Raw genomic sequence first — 21578 nt, 5'->3', positions numbered from 1 at the left:
AGCGGCAACATGGAGCTCACACACAAACCAGAAACCACTGCGGCTGACACAACAAAGGGCTCAGAGCTATTTAAATATAAGAATCGTTCGTATTTTGAGCAGTGGACTGTGATATTTGTTTGCATGTACCCACATTATATAAGTTGTGTCGGGATGAATCCGGCAGATGGTCAGGGTACTGAATGATTCATAGAGTGTTTACAGGAGGTCATACCAACAGACCAGTGCCCCTGACCTTTAACCCCTAACCTATAGAGGCTAGAGAACCGGTTTGTTTACTAAATCAGGAGACAGAGGACGAGGCATGGACTGAGCGTCAGCGACACCTAATTGATCGTAGATGATGAGGCAAGTTTGGGTGAAAAGAATAGGCTGAAAAAAGAGAGAAAGAAACGTCAATTTTAACAGACAACGCATATATTACGGAAGTCTGGAAAGGAAGCGATGGTTAAAAGAAAGTGAAAACAAGAGGATCAAAAAGATTAGAGGTTTCTATGAATTAACAGCGGCTGAGCGCAGGCAGGAAATGCAATGTTTGGGAATCATGTCAGCCCTTCAACAAACCATGTCAAATTCCCCAGCATGTGTCCATTAAAGTCCCTTACTCCACCTCCACCCAGCACACAGGGTGGAGGTGGAGTCATGTTACTGCGCTGACCTCCCACACGGCTCCAGCACACAGAGGAGCTGGTGCCGCGGATGTGTTTCACTGTAAGAAACGTTACATGTTAATCCCTGGATCTCCACCTACAGAGCTTGAGGTTATATTTTAGAATCTGAAAAACTTTACTGACAGAAAATGTCTCTAGCGGAGTCATCAGCAGCCGGAGAGAAGTTCTTCTGTGAGAGTGATGGTTTTAATCTCACAGCAGCGAGTGACAGGTCCGGCCGATCAAATTCCCACAGAGGACCCTGTTATTTGTACCTGGTCCCCATCCACTGGAATAGGTCACCTAGCCACCACAGCTGCACTGTGTTACTATAGAAACCAGGGAGCCTGAAGTGGGATCTGTGACATGATGTGCTGTCAAGTCTGAAATGAATACAGTGTTATGTAGAGTTTGACTCATTAGAAACCAGTCATGGGAGAAGCTGTCTAGAGAACCAGGGCCACAATGTAAAAGTACTTAAAGGAGACATATTATGCCCATTTTACCACAGTTGATATGGTTCCTTGGGGTCTTAATGAAATGTCTGTGACATATTTTGGTCAAAATACCACAAGGATCATTTAAAACAGCACCCTTGCTACCCTGTCTAAATTAGCCCTTCTCAGATTGACCTGTTTTGAGTAAAATATTTCTCTGTAATAATGTAGTAAAGTGTTGAAAGAGGTAGAAATGGAAAAATGGAATACAGCAAAACTCCAGTTAGAGATTTTTATGTAACCACAAGGTTTTATACAGTGAACTGAATATGTGGAATTTTATTATTGTTTTAAAAATAGTATGATCCATAAACTTGCTAATATCAAATAATCCATAAATGTCTTTATGAAAGTGTCACTGTTCACGGTTTCTGGCTCATAACTGTATATTGGTATAAGGTGTGAATACTTCTTTGGATCATTAGACCTGTCAAATCGAAAACGGTAAAAAAAAAATGTAATTACACATAATGTGATATGATTATAATTTCACTTACCTTTGCTTGAACATAATGTTATAATTAATACTGAGTCAAGGAAGATGTTTCTAAATTATCATTATCAGGGAAAAACTATAACTTATTCTATCTTTATTTTTAACTTTAAGCAACATAACAACATCCTCAGTCATATCCTGGCTCTAATACCATTCCTCTCATTTGCCTCGTGGACATGTCAAATGTTTTGTTTCCAGAAGAACTCGGTTTGTTTTGCTAACAAAAACCTCACTATTAAATCGGAGTGAAAAAAAGCAATACTGTGCTGACTCGCAGATCGGCCTGATAGTGTCACAATGGCTGTTTTCTTAACGGCACTCTGTGAATGAAGGGCCCCCAAGGTACACCCCAGGTTAAAAAAAGACATCACATTGTCATTGGCCTGCTAGATGAAATTCTATTGGTTCCCTCAAAGAAACAATTTAACGACTCAGTGACCTCACTCCTCACTGAATCAACCAAAGTGCAGCAGCCCGAGTTCCTCAGCTGTAAACAAGTGAGGCGGACATGCCATGCTAAACTCTGTTACAACACAAATATACTATGATCCAAGGCCAAATGCGTGATTGCTGCTCTTCTCAGGCCACAGGCAACAGTTTGGGAGGAACACATAGTTTTTAGATCCAGCAAATGAAGATGCTTCTTGTTCCTGTGTTTCCACATGAAAGAGATAGAGGGCAGTGTTTGCCTTTTCATGTGGAGCAAAGTCTCATGGGAGCAGAGATGAGCTCCTAACAGATAAACAGGGATTGGGATGAGTGCTTTTTAAAGCATCAGCTGATTAAAAAGTTCATATTATAAAAATTCCAGAAATTGCACCTGCTTTCACAAAGAAGAGCCGGAAATGGAGAAACTAAAAAAATATGAAATGGTCTAAACCTTCCCCTCTTCTCTTCTCCCTCCTGCCCACTGCTGGGTGGTGTATCTAATTATCCTCTTACTGTGTGTTGTATTGCTACAGTACTTTGTTGATCCTGAGAATGATAACTTAGCATAATGACCGCTCTCGTACTTTTGTCTCTTTTGAAGAGACACATCTCGAACGTCTTAAGAACGGTCTCGAGTGCATCTGCCTCTCGAGGAGTTAAGAGTGTTGTGGTCTTTGAATGCTGCCTCATTTGCCCTGAGACTGTGTGTGTGTGTGTGTGTGTGTGTGTGTGTGTGTGTGTGTGTGTGTGTGTGTGTGTGTGTGTGTGTGTGTGTGTGGTCCAGGTATTACTCATGTTGTAGGGACCTAAAACACAGACACATTAAATTCCCAAAACGTAAATCATTGCGCTTTAATGGGACGACATGTTAAAGTTAAAATTGGGTTAAAATCAGATTCAGGTCAAGGTTATGTTAAGTTAGGATAAGGGTTTGGGTTCAGCAAGTAGTGACGATTGATGAGGTCATAGTAAGTCTCCAGGAAACTAATGCAAGTCAATGTATTGTCCTGAAGCCATCAAGACGTGTGTTTGTGTGGTTCTGATCTGACAACACTGCTGTTTGTCACTTTTATCTGACATTATGTGTTGTTCAAACAGGGACAATTAAAACTGTTTGTCATATATTTGTAAAAGATGAGTTTCCACTATTGTTGTTCTGTTCCAAATCCATCTTCTGACTTCAATAAAGTGTAACTATGTTCAGTGGTAGTTCAGTCAGGGCACAATGACTTTCACCTCAATGTGACCTTTGCTGACATCCAAATCCTCTCACTGCATCCCTATGAACAGATTAGCAATCGAATCCCCTCTGTGTGTCATCCTGCCTCTTTCTCTGACAAGACAAATGTGTGACCGTGACGGCCATTGACATAATAGGGATTACGTCAGTGTGTGTGTGTGTGTGTGTGTGTGTGTGTGTGTGTGAGAGAGAGTGTGTGTGTGTGTGTGTGCGCACGCCTGCTTTCCTGCTGTAGGTGGATAAGCCCGCGTCTTGATTGGATATCCAGCCTTTTGATGTGTCAGCCAGACGTCCAGAGGAGCTCCGCTGTGTGATTTATGAAGGTGCTGGGACACACTTACACACTTTAAAGCACATACAGTATACACACACACTGATTGCCTCCCCACACGGAGGCACAGTAGTAGACAGGGCACAGGCCCGGCCCTGCGTAGCCGAATGGTGCAGACTAAACAGTAAACAGACACATCACAGGGCAGCGTTTACAGAGTCGCTCTGATGATTTGCCCGAGACTCACAGAAAACAGCTGAAACAAACAAAATCTCACATTTTCCACATGCAACAGGATCACAATCCTTCATATTCTCCGAGAAACATGGAAAATCCCCTGTGAAATGTTTTCTCAATGTCATTTATGAGCCTGTGTGTTTGGATTGTATCTGCAATTACACAGAAATGTGTTATACAAGAGTGAAATCGTAAAAAGAGTGGCACACTGACAGAATCTCACAGTATTCTGTGTGTCTGTGGGATTCTTGGGTCGCAGTCTTTGTCGTGGAGTCTGTGTAATAGGAGGATCTGGCTTTATAATGGGACCCCTCTCTATGGGCCCTGGCCCACTGCCAGCAACCCCAAATGCCTCTCACTGGCTGTTGGTTTAGCCGTTGATCCCTGGAAGTGGCAGTGGAAGATCATGGCTGTATCTGTGCTCTTATAAATCACAGGATATGGTTTGGTTTTACTGTGGTTGATTTTTTCTTTTTTTTAACATCTCCATAATTGGCTCCGTCGCCCTAACAAAGCTGAGATGCTTTTTCTACCCATGCTTAAAATAGTCCTCTGTCTTCAGCAGAGCCTGTAAACCAGCAGGCCGGGACATAGATCTACATCTTTAATGTTTCTTTAGCCTCTTTAATGTTCGTTAAAGTCTCAGTCTCACAGCAGATACAACGGAGGCTCCCTAAACAAAGTCCCCGCTAGTATCCCTCTTATCCATTCATGTGCTAACCTCCTCCACACAGTCCCAGGCAGACAGACAGGCGGGCACAGACACAGAGGAGCTGAGATTATAGCTGCTGGGCCTCATGCTCTCTAATCAGAAGCAGAAGTAAAGACGTCTGCTGCAGCTTTAAGGAACGCTGTATGTCACACTGGCTGGTACATGAATCACAGTAAAGGATTTTGGGGTTATAGATTGTTTTATAGACTTTGTGCAATTGAGTTTTGGTATTGTAATTGTTGGCATGCAACATGTAGACAGATCCTATTCTTGAGATAAATTAGTTCTCACGGCCGAACTCTCTGAGGAATGTATGGTAGAAGCGTCTCATGTAACCACTGAAAGGATTATACCAAGGTCAGGTTTGACCTCTGACCGTTGACTCTTTAACAGTAATTGCCCTGCCTACACCATCTCTTTCTTAGAGCTAGGACTAGAAAAGTGTATTTTCTGACCAAAACGTCCTTACAAACACGCCTGATAACTTATATCATGTGACCACTAATGTACACTGGGCATGCACGTGCGAGAGCCATTACTCGAATAATAGCTTGTCTACTCACATATAAACAGTTGTGTCATTGTAAATAGTTTAACTGCACAAAAGCTGTCAGCATAGGCAACAGAACGCCTGTAATTGATTATATATGTTGTGTTATACACACACAGAATATTCAGAAGGCTATACGTTGTGACAGAAAAGACTCAATCAGCAAGAGGTTGAGTGTCTATGTTACTGTTTCCAAACATCTCTGTTTCTGAGCATCCAAACATAATTATAATTATGCAGAAAACTACAGCGAGACAACAGCTGATTTGACAGATTTGCTGAAATTTGTGCACCAATTGCACAAGCATGTGAGAGCTCTGGACACCTCTTTTTTTCTTTTTTCATTTTAAGAAAGTGTTTATTTTCTTTCTTGCTGTAACAAAGCAAATGTGATTTTACCTCACAGACAAACCTCCAAAGAGGAAGCGATTCTGTGAATGTTGATGCCATGGTGGAGATAAGCAGCGGCGACACCTTCAAATATCAGTCAGTCACATGCGGTGAAACAAAGAAAAACCCATACGTAGAATTTTAAATTCGGGCACTGACTTAAGATGCAAGGCCCTGCTCCCAATTGCCTGGTACAGAGTGCATGTTTATTCTTCCTCGGGTAATTTGCATGTAATATGTGTGAAGCCCATAAGATAAACGGTTCCGGAGATGTGAGTCCACGGACAGAGAGACATTTGTGGTATTAGGTAGATTAGTTAATAACAGAATTGTAAATGCATCCTAATGGTTCTACTGGACTACTCAGGGATACATTAAGAGGAGCCTACCTATTAAGGGAGGGCTGTCAGATTTTTATTATAAATTGGTGGGGATGTGAATTTCATTTAATTTTAATCTATACATTATGATTGTGTCATGGCCAGAGACAACAGGCTGTGTATACATGTTTTATTATGTGTAAAATTAATAAAAAGTAGAACGAAAAACACAAACACCCAATCTGAGACTTCCTTGCTTTAAAATAAGTATATTTATATATTTGTGTTAATATATTTTAGAAAGAAGTATAAATCCAGTGTTTACACTCTGAGTCCTCAATTCCTAAATTTCCTGGGAAAGAAACATTAAACAAATCTCAAACGAACATTCAACAATGTTGTTGAATGTTCCCAGATGAAACAGGAGGAATCCTCCCATCTCCTCTCATCAGGCCCACAGCTTACCCTGCGTGCAGAGCTGTTTCGCTGTGTGGGGGCGGCAGACACGCCACCCACAGCCCCCCCCTCGCTGTAATGAAAAGTGTTATGAATGTATGTGTCTTAATTCTCTACTAGTAATGTCTGTGGGTGGCAAAATTAGGATGGGCTGTGCCGGGGCCACTTAAATAGAAAACCGTGTCCAGTTTAACCGAGCTGCTCTAAGCCGATTTTTTAAGGTCACATTGGCACCAATGGGGGATTAGTTTGGTTCAGATCAATGTCTGATTGGGATCTTTCTCTCCACCATTGCCTCCCTCTGTCCTGTGAGAATGCAGCCAAAGTCTTACGATTTGTACTTGGGGAGAAGAAAGCCTCTCCCCTCCCATGGAGAACAAAGACACACATTAGCTCAGTTTTGCTGTTTTTTTCTCCACCAGCGGTAAAGCTCGCAGCCTAAAGGATCAAACGTATGAAGACATGACCAGTGATGGCACCGGCACCCCACTGCAGCTGCTCAAGCTACTGTTGCAAACACGACATGTCAAACGTGTGTATGTGTGTGTGTGAGTGTGTGTGTGTGTTTTGAGGACAAATAGATGGTGTCAACAGCAAGTGTTCTCTTATGTTGCCTGTAAACATTTTTGGTTTGTAAAGTTTGTCAGCACATTAGTGGAATGTTTGTCATGTTTCCCACTGGACTTCAACAAAACTAATATCTATTCATCTATTCATCTATTATCTATAATCAACAGATAGATTCATAAGGATAAGGAGGGGATTCTTGACATTTGAAAAAGGGGGTTCTGCTAAAAAAAAAAAAAAAGGTTAATTAATTAAAGACAATTAGAATATATTTTTAGATTTATTTACTTTAGGTTGATTATTCACAACTAGCTCCACTAAGCAGTTATATAGCTTTTACAGAATGTAATATCACAAAAATAGGATGTAAGGGTTTTAGCTGATGGTACAAACACAGCAAGAGGTGAACAGAATATCAATCATCAAAGTGTTCTTTATGAAAATAAAACTTCAAGAAGAACTCAAATCCCATGAGTAAGAGCTATAATCTATACAGGAAATTATTCAGATTCATACTTATTTCAAGGCATAATCACAAGTATTTTCTTGCTACTGTGATTTGGCAGTGAAATCAGCAAATTAAATAAGCCAGGAAATATATTTTTTATAGCTTCTATTTCCTGCTTTTTCCTTTACTTTATGGTCTTAATTTGTGCATCTGAAGGCTTCCTCCACACAAAATGTCATTGTACCTACATTGAAAATAAAGACCACTTACCTATCCAACCAAGACCTATACTCAAGGTAGAGTCAGGATATAGAAGAACCTCTTTCAAGTTTGTGAACAAAGAACAGGACTTTGAAAGAATACAAAATAGATGAATAACAAATGAAAAGCATCATCTATCCAAGTGAATCAGAGCAATGTGTTTCTTCTCATTAAATATACTCAAGTGAGAATATAAATATTTTCTGCTGCTTTATAATAATTTAAAAAAGGACAATTTACTCACAAATGAACTGAAATAACAGTTTAACAGTTTTTTTTCCCCGATATCTCAGATCTTTGTTTTGCTTTATTTACTTATAATTGCTTCCACAATTGTTTGAGTTGAAGCACAGGTAAAGAATACTGAATAGGTTCTTCTCTGTTTCTAAAGGATTCAAGTAGGTTGTATGTTGGTAATGAGGATACCGAGCTCCCAGGAAAGGACGTGCTTGGGGAAAAAAAAGAAAGATGGAACATGTTGAAACTCATAATGTGTGATTGGAGCTGAGCGACCATCACTGTGTTTTTCTCAAAGGTCTCTGAACCCACATTTGTTCAGAAGAAAGGTTACACATCATCACTGCCCATAAAGCAAGGAGAGATAATTGCTGGTGTACGTGAGGAGTGAAATGTTTCTTTGTTCATCTGTATCTCTGGTCACAGCTCAGTGTGTCATTATCCAATCAAAGAGGAGACCAACTATACAAATAAGCCAGACCATAATGACAGCAGAGCAGCACAGTAATGTGCAATTCCATCCCACATCAGTGTTATTATTTAAATTTAAAAAGAGCAAATCATAAATGTGTCAGGTGATTTGTCTTTGTCTTCTCCCTGTTCACACAATATATGATTTATACCGGCACATCAGGCCGGGCATAAATAAGTTTACACAGAGATGTTCCCAGCAAAGACTGAAAATAAACACAGGAGTAAACACAGACACTGATTAAATTCTATAAAAACAACAACAATGTTCTTCTTGACATGGCAATCATCCTCAAATGATGGCTTCATCAACATCATCATCAACAACATTACCAGCCGTCACTTGAAACTCTGTGAAACTCTGTTGTCGATGTTGTATTATTATTATCGGCTGATGCACCAGACTCAAGAGACTTCCTACAAGTGTCCCAAAGAGTCTTGAGCATACTTCCACTTCAATAATGGACTCTCCTCCTCTTTAGTCAAAGGCCATTGAGAGCCTCAGCTACTGGGAGTGTTTGTCTCCTGGTAGTGCGCCGGTGAGGGTTAGTTAAATTAGGGTCACAGGTCAGAGGTCAACCTCAGGCCTGATGAAGAATGGGTTAAATTCTCACCAAGCTAGGGAGCTCAGGCAAGCACCTGTAGACTAATGTCTTATGAAGGCCAAAGAATACATGACAAATAAGTTCTTCTCACTTTATTTTCAGCCATTTGTTCTGAAACTTGTATCTAAAACCTGATAGCTGATTACCTGGTGACTTTGGGGGGCAGTCAGTCGGTGATTTGTATCGGGGATGAGAGAAGATACAGTCCGCTTAAAACCAAAACAACCAAAAATTCAGTTTAGCCATCGCCTCTCAGCCAACCCCCCATGAGAGAGAGTACTTGTACTCAAGTAAAAGTAACTGATCCACTGACTTGTCTACTTGAGTCAAAGTAAGTAAGTACTTGCATTTGGATAAACTTAAAGTATTAACAGTAAACTATCCTATTCCATAACTCAAAGGATTCTTAGTTTATTGTGGCTGAGTTTCGGTGGAGGTCTTTCAGGTGTTTCTTCTTTACCTGCTCGCTCTGATTGAATCAATTGATCAATTCCCCTCTTGTTAGTGATTACTTTAAAAAATCAAAAAAAAACAACAATGTAGTGGAGTAGAAAGTGGAAAGTAAATAAATTGAATAAACTAAGTGAAGTGCAGACACATGAAAGATGTAAACGTACAGTAAAGAAGTAAATGTACTTTATTACTTTCACTACATTGTGGGGAAGGTAGAAAACAAACCCAAATGACTCAAGAGTAAACATTATAATATGAAATATTGTTTTTGTGCCTTAAACTGCACAAATTAGAAAATTACGGTTTGGTCACTTAGCTGAGACAGCACAGCTAATTCTGGCAATTAAGTCAGATACATCCATTTGATGTAGTCGTGTAAGATAGTCGACATTTTTCTCACAGAAATTGCTGATAAGGAAAGTGCTTCTGTGTTTTATCTGTGCTCCTGTTCTGTGCAGCTGCTGTAGTCAATTCACTGTTCTGTCCAGTCTGGCCACTGACAGCTGCTAATTGGTCATTGCTCAGTTGCTCAGTGGTCCATCGTGTGATCCTTGTGGTCCACTGAATTGGCTTCAAACAGCACCACCTGATGAATCTAAGACTTACCTCCACTCCTCTCGTGGGTGTCGTCTCCAAAAAAAAAAGGCTGCACAGTGTTTTATCTTTGTCTACTGGCCAGCTGGTGCTGGACAGGTAATGCAGGAAAGTCTTAGAAAGGTGGTGATAGTGAGCCGAAACATTAAAGATGGGAGCTGGAAAACCAAAAGAAGTAGTTCAGCTAGAATGGCAGTAAGTTTGGAGCATATATCAGCCAAGGCCCCAAATTCCCCTAAATTCAAGTGGTAATTTGGTCCATTCATAATATTGCTTATATTTCCACTGGTTTACATTTTTTCTTACATTTACATAAACTCTATCAGAAATTATAATACAAGAACTTTGTATGACAGTTCCTTTTTCAAATATGCTGAAAAGAAAAAAAGCCCAACAGGACAGATATAGATGGGATGTGATTGGGGTTAAATGTTGTAGTTTCCTCCAGTAACCGGGTGTTTGCTCCCGTAATGTTGCATTGAGCCTGAGCAGATGAAACAGCTGCGATAGGTCAGAGCTTTTCCTAGAAATGCTCTGCTAGAGGCACATCTCTGATTGACTAATTATGTTAAGCGCCAGTGTAGATGAAATGGTCGGAGAGGTCATTTTGCAGCGTTTTTTCCCACCGAGCCGCGTTGCAGAGGCAGATGTGTTTGTGCTTCTGTGGGTGAAGGTGAGAGAAAGTTGCAGAGGGAGAGATGAGAGCAAACAAATTATACGCTTGAGTGAAAATAGAAAAGCCTAAAGGTGTGATGCTATTCACAAGAGCTACTGGTCCTGTTTTACATATGGTGCAGTATATGCCCTTTGAGCCAAACAATTACAGTCTCTGTCTAAATCCAACTTCCACCTGGAAGATTCAATCAGTATTAGTTCTCTATTTCTGTGATGCTGTGAAGACAGATGCTCAACCAGAGCTGTTTTTGCTCTTATGACCACACTGCATAGAGAGCAGATCCAACAACTTTGGGTTAAGCTGAAGTCAGTTAAAGGTCCCATACTGTAAAAAGTAAGATGTATCATTTGATTATAGAGCAGGTCTAGGTTTTGTGTAAATACTGTCAGTCTATGTAGAAATGCACACAGCCCATATTCAGAAACTGAGCCTTAAAATTAGCTGTCAGGACTTCCTTAACTTTGTGATGCACAGTTACCACAAGTCAAACTTTCTTTTCTTTAAATCTGCAATATTTTTTATGTGATATAGAGCATATGCAATTTCAGGAGAAGCAACATGGCCCTGAGCATGAGAGGAGACGCATGATAGAAGATAAATGACTTCAAGGCGACTGGGAAGCATAATATACGTAACCACTGAGGTTGTTTGACGACCTGTCAGAGTCTTGGTGCTTATACACAGTTGAAGCTGTGGTGTTGATGGATGAGTGCAATACAGGTGGACAGGTGGCCACGCCCCCACCGGCTGGACACGGAGACACAGACAAAACGGGGAAGGAACAAGGCACAGGAGGAGAAAACACAGATCTAATCCTGACATCCAGGAAAAATCACTAGAGCCTTTTCTCATCTGAGAACATAAATCATGAAGAGTGTTATCATTATCAAATATGGACATGATTTCTAGGGTTTAATATGGGGCGTTGGTATTAGCATCATTCAAATTTTTATTAAAAAATGTAAAAGAAATTGAATCCTATGTTTTCTTGATTGATCAAAAATCAAATGAACCATGCCCCTTGACCCAGATTTGAACTGAACCCTGTGTATTGCAAACTTTTTCACACCTAATTTACTGTGCATGCTGCTCGACACCTTCCTTCTCACTGAGGGAAAACTGTGTTTGTTTTACTCATGGCTGAGTTTTTAAGCTATGAATAGAAAAGACTGACAGTGCACCTGTGGGCTGCCATGAAGGACTGACCCTGATAAAGAGGCGGTGGGGGGGTTGGGGGGTGGGGGCTGCCCAAGAGGTTCCTCAGCTCCGCAAACCACTTCAGTTCTCACTTGAGTGCCTCTCTTTGGGCCTTCACCCACTCGGCGGACCCCCACCTAACCGCTTCAGATTGAAATTCCTCCACTCGGCAAGACCCTGCGCTCCCCTCCTCCCCCAGCGCTCGGCACACACCAAGGGGCATTCAAGACGCATTAATGGGAAACAGTGAAAAAAAACACAAAAAAAGGAAGAAAAAAAATCTCCTTAGCAACATAATCTAGACGGCCTGACGAGCGGTGTGAAAAGAAAAGGGAAAAAGAGAGGGGTGGCGGTGCCGTTTAGAGAGGGAAGAAGAATTGGACACAAAGGCCGGGTGCAGAGACAGCAACAAAATTGAAAATTAACACAGAAGAAACTGTTCCTTTTTTTCATGGCAGCACAATCAGCTACATTAAACCAGAGCCAGGCCCCGCCTCCTCGCCAGGGCCCTCCCTCGCCTCTGTGGACGGAGGCTCCAGCAGGACTCGGCCCTGCTTCAGAGAACTGTGGAAGGTAGTAACTGAAAAAAATAAGATGACGGTTTTCTACAAAGTTTCAGATGCAGAGTAATGAACTTATTGCAATTAAAACTGTTTAAGATTGAACTACATTTCTCCCTAAAGACATTTGCATGATTTTCGTTTCTTCCTTTGCATTTTTACCCTCACCCAGAAGGACATGTTTTCAGCTTCTGTTCGTTTGTTAGTTTGTTAGTTAGCAGCTTTACACAAAAACCAGTGGACAGATTATTACCGAACTTGGTGGAACGGTGTGCTATGGGTCACAAAAGAAGAATTAGGGGGCGGATGCAGTAGGTTCTCCTTTTCACCTTCTTTAACATTGAGAGATATAGTTTCTTTATATACATTTTCACAGATTTCCCAGTAATAATTTATGGATCTTGATGAATAGAATAAAAAAACATATTTATCTATCAGTGTGTGCAATTTGATGCAGCTGGATTAATCTAACAAGGACTGTTGTGCCTTGGAGGAGGTAAAATGGTTTTTATAGCTATTCCATCCAGTGGCTCCTGCATCAAGCCGTCTAACAACTACTCCAAAATAAAGCTGGTTGCCTGTGAAGCCTCCTGTAGATGCCGTGTGTTTGCAGACCTTATCTGCTTGTCCACAAACACTTGTTGGGGATTAAGGTTGTCTCGTCTGGCCTTTAGACAAACACTCCGTCTGGCTTAATGAACTCAGGCTCTGTGTCTGCAGCAGGACAATGCAAAAGTCCCAGAGAGAGGCCGACAGTCTCAAGTGAAAAAAACTCCCTCTCGTGCTCATTCAACGAGGAAGCACGTATACCACTGAGTTTACCTGGCAGAAATATCACGTTGTGTTAATTTGTGTATATTGAAGAGCAATTAGCATGGAGCAGGAACTCTGGCCACCAGCAGCCCTGTAAATGACCTCTGACCCCCACTACATGATCAGCCCATTGAGAGGAGGGCCTGCTTTAATTAGGAGGTCATTAAGAGCCAACCTTAACACACCATGGGAGCACATAAAGCCAGCGCTCACTCCCACCTGCAGTCACGAGATCTGCAGTCCACTTCTCATTCAAAACGCTGACAGCTCCAGAAAACTACTCAGAGTACTCCTGCTGCTTTTAGAAGTACAGGATTCAAGTTCATCTTATGCATGCGATCACTGGAAGTTAATGAGTCTGTGATGTATTCAAAATAACATGGCTGACTTCATCAGTAGGAAATCAATTTTTCAGTCCAAAGATCTAAATGTGACATTTCAGCAAAATTGGAAAAGTAAACAAAAGTGAACAGTTTCCTGCTTTCTCTACGTTTCCTCACTACAGGGAATGTGATTGGCTGAAAGGTAAGAAGAAAGTAACAGTCATTGGATGAGAAATCAAGGAAATTAAGCTATTGAATGTTGGTGAGTCTAAAGCGGTGAAACGACAACGTCAGATTGAGTATAAAGGTGGAGAAAATAGATGACAAGGGAAAGAGAGATTCCAGGGACCTTTTATTCAGGCCTCTGATTTCACACTTGCACAAAGAGCTTTGGGGACGTTTCATCCTTTTCACATTTCTTCTGCATTTACTCAGTGTTATTCTGCAGTGCAGTGTCTCCTATATGGGAGAGGGAGCGCTGCCCGGTGAGGAGTCAGCTCCATTCACAGCTTTATAAATCACCTCAGCATGTGCAGACCGTGGCCAATCGGCCAATTACGCCCCCCTGACACACCGGGCCTGATAAAGAAGGCCCGGGACAATGGGATCACAGGCCAGATAAACGACCCTTTAATGAAGTTGCCCACAAAACAGGCCAAAACCGCGCGCCCCACTTACGTATTCCATCATGCCGTTGCCCTCACATTTCCTCTTGCTCAGCCGCCACGGCAGGCACAGCTGGGGAGAGGGAGATGCAGAGAAAGAGAGGCAGAGTGGGAGAAAAAGGAGAGAAAAATGACTCTGCGCTCTGACACTGCTAAGCCCCCCACCCAAGGCCCCTTTCAGACTTTTGGCCGAACAAAAGCATCTGTTGCCATACTGTGCCGCTCAGACCCCCCTTCACACACACATACTCCAGTCGGGTAAGGAGCCTCGCAGGAGCTAAAAAAGGCAGCACTGGGCCGTATGCAGCTGAGGCTGCTCACCTTGTGGCACAAGCTATTGTGCGCCCCATTCCAGGAGCTTCTCCATCCATCTTTGTGTCTCAGGGACAAATAGAGAAAGAGGGAGAGAGACAGAGGCCGAGAGAGAGAGAGAGAGAGAAACTTTGTGAGTACGAGTGAGAGAGAGAGGGGCACAAGACTGCAGCTGCAGGATGAATAGGAGTGGGAATGAAGGGATGAGGTGGGAGTGAGCAAGAGAGAGAGAGAGAGAGAGAGAGAGAGAGAGAGAGAGAGAGAGAGAGAGAGAGAGAGAAGGGGGTAGCTGCAGGGTGGTCCCACCCCTCCATCCGTCCACCTCCACAGTTGTTTGGCTTCTCTCAGGATTCAGAACACAAACAACTTAGTCGTCAAGATATGACCTGCAAGATCAGACTGTAGAAAAACACAGAGCACAGAGAAGGTGAGATGTGTAAATAATCTATGATGGAGAGATGTTCTCAGTTATTAATCCCATGACAACCCTTCAATTCCTCTTTCTCTGCACAGAATCCGATGCAGCTATACGTGCTGTTTATACTCCGTGAAATACTCAAACCACTGAGTGTTCAGAGCCACTCCACCAAGTGGAAATGTTCTGGATGTCATGTGCATCCTTTCACAAACATTTCCCCCTAATTCAGGGTTTTGTTTGGTGTAAAGTTGTAAGAAATAATATATTGTGTGAATCTGAACAGTATTTGGCTGCACAGCTTGAGTTTGTAATGACCGACCTGCTTGTTTCAGTTGTGAATAAAGGTGCTGGATGAAAAATAAAAGCAAAGGCTGCACCTTACAAACAATAGAAAAAAAATAAAATAATGCAATGTTAATTCAATATTCCGAGCTACAATAACCTATTAGAGCCACTGATACAGTCAAGAGAAGTTTGTAATGACTTCATATTTTGTGATATTTCATTTGCTATGGATGCAGATCTTTAACTGCAGAATGTTTAATTGGGTCTAATAATGACTGCAGTGACTTCTTATAGGCTGCTTATAATGAAGATTTTATTTTTGGAGCCTGGAGCTCACAGTAGTCTGCTTCATGTCCTTATCATTGTTTAATGTGTTTATTACCTTTTTTATATTTGTATTTTCAGGATCTGTTAAAAAAAAAGAAGAAGATTCTGGCTCTTTACATTGGTCAACTAATAAAATCTATATATCTAAATCCATATATACAATATATATATATATATATATATATATATATATATATATAAATAAGTATGACTAAGTTTCAACATATATTGAACATAATAAGATATAGAATAAAATATAATATTGCAGTACTGTTGATTTTTAGAATAATACAAATGAGTTTATGTAGTTTTTAGCTCATTATTTTAGATGTGAACATGCCCAGACATTTAAGAAGAGACTTTACCTGGTAAATATTTATGTATTTTGCATTCATACTTTTCACTTTTCACTTTCACTCAGTAACATCTTCTGTGTTTTTCTAAATTAACAAAATTATTATGTTGGAATTCTGAGAGAGGTTCTTATAAGAAAAATACACAAATGTCTCCGAATGTCTCAAACCCAAACCAAAATAAAAGTGGGTCAAATGGAACATGTTTGCTTCAACATTCAGAGAGAGAGAAAAAGAACACTTGGGATTTAGAACAAAAGAAAAATACAAAAGCGGGTTTTTTTCTCAGAATTCTGACATAATCTCATTGTTTCAGAAAAACAGAGCGGAAGTTATTTTTTTTCTCAAGTGGGTGCAATATCTCTCCTGAAAATGTTGTTGTATTTCTAATGCTAAAAAGATGAATTAAGGAAATACATGGTTGTCATAAAACTGGAAAAAAAATCACTACATCCAGCATATTAGGGCTTTTATTGAACTAGTTCAGGGCATTAGTTGCCTCCTTTGAAAAGAAAATAGACACCATAAAAAAGAGAGTTATGGAGGTGTGGTGGGATAATAAGCTGGTGGTTTGCAGAGCTGCAGGTGCAGAGAAGGTGTCACCAAGTTCAAATCCCTCCTCCCACCCCCCCCCCTCCCCTCTCAGCAGTTGCCTCCTGGAGCAAAGCTGTGGTGTCCAGCGCTCGTCCGCTCTGTTATTGGACAACGCAGGCCGAACCTACAGCTTCCTCACCTAGACCCCCTTCTTTATGCTTTGTATATGTAACCTTGCTCCTGAGGAAAACTTACTATGGATAACATGTTAAATAGAACCTCTTATTGCAAGATACTTCTTTCGGGATAAAGCACCTTTGTCTTAAATCCTCTCCCATATAATGAGGCTTAAAGTTTTTTGTTAGAAAGATCCTCCATTGAGATTTGTGTGTTTTTCTGATTTATATGTAGATCAGGTCCCATCCACAGATGCTCCTACAGTGCTCATCACTGTAGAGCTATCTTTTCTCCATCCACACAAACATTTCTCACCCACACTTAAAACAAATTTACTCTCTCGAGCATTGTCGCACTTTCAGAATGAGACTTTTAAGAGTGTATTTAGCATTCAGGTTTGGTCATTCATTCCCCCTGTCCCAGCCAAGAAATCTTTGTTCGGCTGCTCCTCTTCAAACCGTGGAGGCGCAGGAGGGGCGGGGGGATCGATTTGATTCTAATCGGACCATGAAAAGAACATGATCTAACTACTTTCAGACCGGAGTATATTTAGGCGCACTCCTCTTTACACTCTCCCGCTCTCCGTCCCCCCCACTTTAGTGTGGGCACAATGAAGCTGGCCAATTTAAAAAGCTTTGAATGTGTCTTCAATGACTTTGTGAATGCAGGGGAGAGAGATCTGGAGAGGAAAAGAGGGAGAGAGGGAGTGAAAAAGTGGGGAAAAAAGGGGGAAACGGGGGAAAAAAAGGGCCAGGGAGCAGGCATAAAAATTCCAAGAGTTGTTTAAGCGTGGGTGGGTTCATTTGCATGACAGCGCCATGTGAATAAGACTGACCTCTTGGACCGCCCCAGTGCTAGGCCGAGCTGCAGCCTGACGTGCAGGCTTTGACCCAGCTCATTGACTCTGAATGGATACTCTGTCAAAGGGAGGGACCTTCAAGCTCTCAGCCGGACAGGCATCTGCAGACCTCCTGTTTGACACCCAGCTACCTCTATTTCTATCACTACTGCGAACACAGAGAGGAGTGCACACACATACACACACACACACGTACACACACAGACACAGCTACACACCCATACACGGACAGACACATTTACCAAACCATTAGGCAGATCTCCAAAACTCTCTTATCGCCGACCCCCAGGCCTGCATGAAGAATCACACCGGCAGAAGAATAAATATCCATAGAAGCAGATACATTTACAAAGACTTATTCATTACACACACACACACACACACACACACACACACACACACACACAGACGCACACACACACACACACACACACACACACACACACACACACACACACACACAAACACACACACACAGACGCACACACACACACACACACGCACACACAGAGTCATGACAGGTGCAGTAAAGCTCTTGCACGTGCAGCCCCATCAACACGCTTCACTTGATAGGTCTATGATTTACTGCAGCAGGCAGGTGAGAGGACATAGAGTGGACCAGGGGGGCGGCAGAGCGATGTAGTCTGCATACAAATCTCAGTAGCTGCCTCGAGCTCCCCCTCGACCCCATACAAAGTTGTGACTCTGTGCAAACACAAAGCTCAGACAGCTCACAAACACTCTCTCCATTTATCTGGCTGGCACAGAGCTGGGACGATGCAGACAGGAGCTCTTGGCCCTGACCTCGAACTGTCTCGATGCGCTGAAAAGGAAGCCTACTGCACTTGGAAATGCAGTGTGAAGCAAAACACTCATCAAGTTTCTATGAAATTCATTTACTTCCAGGGAAAAAGAGAGAAGTATGCTGCAGATAATGATACAGTGAGTCCTTTAACAGAACTCTGAGGGTTACACACAAAGTACACAACTCTAGATCACAACCTTGGTTCTTCTCAAAGCAACGACACCCTAATCCAGCACCTTTGTATACAAGTCTTCTTCGAGTTAAATCAAAAACCTAAGCATGTATTTCTAATCACACTGATCATGTTACTGTGGACTCAGCACTACAGCACAGCTGCTTGTGACTTCAGTACATAATAGTTAAAAAAGCCTGTGTGGCTGTTAAACTGCCGTGCAGGTGGCTGAGTCTGTGAGCAAGGTCACCCTGTAGAAATCTGGCCCTGGTAACTAACTTTGGATTGATTTCCTATTATTTGATGTCATAATATATGTCATCATCATCTTTTAAACCCATATTGTTAAATAATGTTTTGCTATGTTCTGTTAATTCATCTTCACTAAATGTTTTACATGGTAAATCTGAAGGTACAGTTACAGGTCCTCGTGTAGAGTAGTGTAAAATGTTAAATCATAACCTGTATATTTTCTGAAAACCCAACACTATTCTAAAAATTTACTGAAATATGTCGAAGCCACAGTTTACTTTAAATATGTACATTTAATTGAAAATAAATTTAAAATTAATCAAATTGTTTTACTCAGAATATATTTAAAAATGCTTGTTGTTCCCCTCTTGATTCAAAAAAAAAAAAAAAAAAAAAAAAAAAAATACTAACAATTTTTGAAACTAACAATTTAGTAGCACTTAAATGGCACTTACTTATCGCATTTTGTAGTTTTGCTTTATTTTTGAAGAAATTGTACTTTCTTGATTCTTGTTGTTCTTGGTTTGTACCCTCGGGGTTGAATGCACTTATTGTAAGTCGCTTTGGATAAAAGCGTCAGCTAAATGAAATGTAATGTAATGTAATGTAATAATTCACCTCATGTCTTTAGCTTGAACCAGTTTTGGATAGTTTTTTCCAATCTACAGTTAAACTGCACTGATAACATGATGTTATAGATGATATTAGAATTTAATTAAATTGTTATTGTGTTAGGAACAATAAATCTGTCCCAATCAGAGTAAGAATTAGATAGTAAGAAGTGACAAGTGATCCTTAATCTGATGTAACCAGTGAACTGTTTTACCTGTTATGGCCAAAAACAAGCAGATGCTCATTTTTAGATTTTATTTATATTCATTTATGTAATATTTCATTTGATTTTATGTATTTACAGATTGATAATTAATTCAATATTTTCTCATGAATTATATTTCTCCTTTTGAAAGAGAAAACTGAAATCTGCAGACATGCAGCTGTCATCTTGAAACAGTTTGAAGTGAAGGATTCTGATCTAATCATTGTAACAGTTGGTCACATCCATCAATTTTAAAGATTTAACATAACTGATGTTCTATAGGTCAATTTGGCAGTAATACTCAACGTCACACGATTGTTTTATTTTGCCTTTTCAATAAAAATTAGACGAAAATTCAATAATATTTGAAATACTTTGAAAGCGGGCTGTCATTACCTAAACCTGTAAACATCAGAGAACGCCGAGCAGACCTCTGGGCTCATGTTCCTGTGGAGGGCGCCTGATGATGACTCACAGAGCTGCAGCTGCCGCCCACCAGAGTCCAGCCAGTTCATGTGATGCCCCAAACTACCCACCACACAATTAGCTGCCTGTTGTGTAACAAGCTCTGCAGGACTTCAAACACTCCTGCAGTTTCTCTCTCCACTATCAAACCTTGTGATGCCCTCGATGAATTCAAACTGGATGGTAAACATAAAAAAAACAGATGTAGTAATATTGCCCTTGTGTAAAGTAGACTTGCCTCTGCTAGTCTGAATTATTTACACTATTGACCTTATATAGGTCTGAGAAAGATTGGACAACACTTGTGGCTTTTACAGACAGATTCATATTTTTCTATAAAATCACATCTCCATTGAAAAAAAATAGATCATGCATTATGAATATCCATTAATTGTGATCAGAACATTCAGTTTCCTTTAGTTTAAAATTATTCCATATGATATTGCCTTAACTTTAACAGGATCTTTGATACAGTAGCAAACTTTCCCTGCATGTTTTGAAAGCTTAAGTCTGAACTGGATATCTTAGATTCATACAAACTGTAGTTTTCCTTTGTATAAATACAAGTAATGACTGTCTCTGGCTTCCTAATGCCGGTTCACATACAGTATTTAATAATTATATTAAAATAGATATAGATATAGCAGATAATCCTCTGTAAGGAACAGAAAAAGGAGTCATATGCCCTGACATGAGAGGACTGTGTAAAATATGAGGATTTCAGTAACATTGGCCTGTGTTTGCAGAACAGAGGAATGATTATAAATGAAAACTGAAATGCCAGCAGCTGCAACAATGATGAAAAAAAAGTCAGATCGATCTGTTCTTCATTGTCCAAATGAGCAGAACGAGGCTCAGAGTGCAGCTTGGTTTGACACAGTCCCCACCTTCTTTTAAACTTCTCCACATCTTCCAATGTTCGCATAATAGACGGGAAAATGTGGACAACATCTCAATTAAGAAGCAAACTCGCCTATTTGTGTGAAAAAGCCTCCGTTTGTCCTTGGATGCAGAGAGAAGCTGGGACGGGGCCGGAGCTGCCTGAGAGAGACACTAACAGGCTACAATGAAAATCAACATAATGACAGAGACGACTCAGTCTGACACTTTTCTGAATCAATATTTAATCTTTGGACAGAACAGAAAAATAAATCGGATATATGATCAGTTTTAAAAATCCAGTCCGTCTTTATTCAGTGTGCATCTCAAGCCTTATTTGTCCTCTGTTGCTAAATTTAGCTGGAATTTAAGAGCAGCACTAAACACGATGCGAATTCAACCTGAGAAGATGCAGGTTTTTTGATTGAAAAACATTTCATTCGAAGGAAGTTACTATCCAGCAAGTTCAAAAATCCAATCAGAAGAGAAGAAGAGTGATGTAGGTGCAAGGTGCAATGAACATGTGCATGATACGTTTTTTTTTGGTTTGTTTGCTTCTTCACAGTCTGGTAAACAGAGGACAGAGAGATCGCGGCCCACGTCTATTCACGGCCCCGGTTGGCGACAAAAGACACGGCCCGGACACACATTCCAGTCTGCTTCCGCTCCAGCACACAATCTCAATCCCAAGGAACCCCCCCCCCCCCTTTCAAAAAGGAAAGAAAAAGAGGCTACAATATCACCTCTTTTAGATTGAGGGAGAGAGCAGTCGGGGTAACCAGGGTGGAGGGACTCCTGTCATTCA

The sequence above is a fragment of the Limanda limanda genome, chromosome 9, assembly GCF_963576545.1.
Source record: "Limanda limanda chromosome 9, fLimLim1.1, whole genome shotgun sequence".
Classification (NCBI taxonomy): domain Eukaryota; kingdom Metazoa; phylum Chordata; class Actinopteri; order Pleuronectiformes; family Pleuronectidae; genus Limanda; species Limanda limanda.
This window is presented reverse-complemented; position numbering follows the sequence as displayed.